At 37.2% G+C, this 3310-nt stretch overlaps 1 long non-coding RNA gene across 1 annotated transcript; it reads right to left on the reverse strand.

Moving 5' to 3' along the window:
• Nucleotides 1-209: 209 nt before the first annotated feature.
• LOC149189337 (uncharacterized) lies at nt 210-1141 on the reverse strand. Its single transcript, XR_016256355.1, has 2 exons — nt 613-1141; nt 210-515 (listed from the first exon to the last, which is right to left on the reverse strand). It is a non-coding gene; the product is annotated as an uncharacterized LOC149189337 (long non-coding RNA).
• Between the last annotated feature and the right edge of the window lie 2169 nt (nt 1142-3310).

Raw genomic sequence — 3310 nt, forward strand, 5'->3', positions numbered from 1 at the left:
ACAAGGCACCTGTAATGACTTGTTAGTAATTTGTTAATGGATAAGCTTTAACAGATAAGAAAAACTCTTAAACCAATTTAAAACTGGTTTTAACAAATAAGAAAAACTCTTAAACCAGCTTAAAACTGGTTTAAAACAATTTTAAAACATACTCCATACCAAATTCTTATCACCTGTTCAAAAAAATATTTTCATAGGACAAACCAGGGTAGAAACATATTAATTAATTATAACATCTAATCAGTTTGTTTATTTGAAATTAATGGATCACACCCTCCTGGAAGCAACATGTCCAGAAATAACAATGGAATGATCATACATTAAACTTCAAATCCGGAAATAGTAGATGGAAAAGATCCCTGCAAGGGAATAGAGAATCTCATAACAAAAGATAAAAGGTGTTACAGGAAATGAAAATAAATGTACACACCTCCTGGAAGCAACACATCCAGAAATAACAATGGAATGATCATACATTAAATTTCAAATCCTGAAATAGCAGATAGAAAAGATCCCTGCAAGGGAAGAGAGAATCTCAAAACAAAAGATAAAGGGTGTTACAGGAAATGAAAATAAATGTACAATGCATATATGTAACCTACTTCTTCTTACCCTTTCTGCTGTAATCTAAGCATGTGAATCAATCCATGTCTGTCTGTGAATTAATCTCCTACCTCCCCCTCTCCCATTGTATTTGCAACACTTGATAGCAGGTCGATATTGATAATTCTTTCCATAGCTCATCATAAGAACTTGATTTCTTTACTGGGCTACTGTAATGAATCCAGAGAGCTGCTTGCTTAAATCGAGGAAAGAGAAACTTTCTGGATTCATTACGGTCGCCCAGCAAAGACGCCTAAATACTGTAAAAAACCCATTTGTGCAGCGCTGATTACCAGAATACACCATAAACAACAACCAACATTAACAGAGACACAGGCCAGAATGATATAGACGCTGAAGAGGCGACTGCATGAATGGAATGATATTTTAGGGTAATTTTATAGCCCACCGCGGACGCTTTGATTTTTGGCTTTATTGCTCTGGTTGCCTTCGCTAGAAGCCTGTATTGTATTATTGCACCTCTGTCGACTGCAATAGCTATTTTATCTGGTAGCTGCTGCTGTCAGCAGTGGTTGCATCTTTGCCAACTGGAACAGCTGTATCTTTACGAGTTGTCTTTAGTATTTTACCGACAATTATCAGGTCTGTCAACTACAACATTTGTCTCTTTTCCATTTGTTGCCAGTCGGTCGAACGCGGTTGCTTGCCTCGTAAATCTATCTTATGGAGTTGAGTCACAGCGTCGTACTGGTTGATCGGGACGTTTAACTAATCGTTGTTTTACTCACTTGGTAATAAACATGATTCAAACATTGTTTTTATGAGGTAATTTTTTATAGGAGTTGTCTTTAGTGTGATTTTTTGGAGATTACGGTGGTCGAAAAAATTAAGGTTAAATTTTGATTTGTATTATTTAAAATGGTTTTTTAACTGCATATTTGGATTCAGCACCCTGAAAAATCCCTGGAGATGCTTTGATTGTGTAGAAATTAGCTATCAAACTTGCAATTTCAATAAATTGCTTAGAGAAATTTCACTGGAAAAACCCACTGGAAAAGCTTCTAAAAAGTCTCTTTAAAGACCACTGCTTTTTAATAGTCGTGGCAATTCTTCTTAAAAAATATTCTTGGAATAATGGAATAAAATTAAGTTTGAAGATTTTGTATGCAAGTTTTTTATGGTTTAATGCCTGGATAGCCAAAAGTGGCCAGAATCTGGGCAAAAAAATTTCAAAAAATCTTATAGAGGCAGTATTTGAATCGTGTTTTTGATGGTGGAAATGGATCCAGCGCCATCAAAAACGTTTAAGACACCTAAAATTATGAAATTTAACAACTATAATTTGAATTTACAAAAATCATTGCTGAATTTTCTCTAAATATAATAAAGATTTCTATAACTTTCCAAACAACTTTTCCTCTTCATTAACCTAACATTTTTTTCACAAAATTCCAAATTCCAAACACCACGAAATCTAAAAATCACAATAAAAATAACTTCAAAACAAAAAAAATCCACGATAAACATTTTTTTCAGAGAGAAAATCATCATAGTATTATATTAAGAAAATATAATGAGCATTACAAGAGAACCATTACATGTCAGCATTCAGAACTGAAAATGCAGGAAAAGTGTGGCTGAAACCTGGCTCAAGCTAAAATCTGAGACATTGTCGATAGAGATCAGAACAAAATCTTATGAGTAGACCCATAATATCAAAACAAACAGGTTGTCTTCCAAAAAAGAAAAGGAGGAGCTGTAGAAAAGGATCACCATAATACAGAGAAAGAAACTGAGAGGGGATAGAAACAAAAACGATAGAAGAAGAACCATCATTGACAAGCGTGCTCGAGCAAAGCTGAAATGTGCACCAACGTGGAGCTGATAGGAGCCTTGGAGTCCTGAAAAATGCAGGCATTCTTCCATTTCCAAAGGCACCAACAGGTGGAGATAAATAAGGATCGCCATTCAAGGCGTTGGGCGCTCCACCAACTAAAAGCCTCTTGAACTGTAGAGAAAACCTGTAGAGAAAAACCATGAGATATAGAAAGTTCATGCCAGATTAGAGCTGATGCTGGACACTGTAAAAACATGTGGGCATTGGATTCAGACGCTTGTCCACACATTACACATTTGCTTGGTCCAGACCATCCCTTTCTTCGGAGGACCTCCCAAGTGTCTGAAGCCATCACTCTCCTCCTATCACTGCATTATCCAGTTTTCTACTGCCTCGACGATTGCTGGAACCTGGACTGAGACTCTCGTTGTTAAATCCTTTCTCTTGCGACATACTGCCTTTTTCCCTCCCCTAGCCTCCTAGGCTGGGGCTCTGTGCTTTCCTCACTCTCTCATCCATGATCCTTTCGGGTCATTACGAGGCTAGCCTGGCTATCGCCTTGTTTTCTTTCCTGGCTCTTCGTTCCTACGCGTTCGCGGCTTCTCCGGCCAGGAATCGCTTCTCTTCTCTGTTTTTTATTAAAAAATATTGTGAATAGATGCTTGGTATGTTTTTGTCAGTTTTTCATGATTTTCCTGGAAAAGTAAGTTTCCTCACAGGCTGCGACGACTAATGCTCCTGCTCAACTGATAACATGCTGAAGTCTTTTTTTTATAGATTTAGAGCATCTTTCTACGTCTACAGTCCCTGTTCAGATATCCGCTTCCGCATTGGCAGATGGTGGTGTATCATCCATGTCTTTTGTTGTTGTTTTGATTGCAACAGTCAAACGAAAGCATAGGCTTTTAG

The sequence above is a fragment of the Pinus tabuliformis genome, chromosome 3_1 (genome assembly GCF_031772625.1).
Source record: "Pinus tabuliformis cultivar Carrire ecotype Pingquan chromosome 3_1, CPIR1, whole genome shotgun sequence".
NCBI lineage: Eukaryota > Viridiplantae > Streptophyta > Pinopsida > Pinales > Pinaceae > Pinus > Pinus tabuliformis.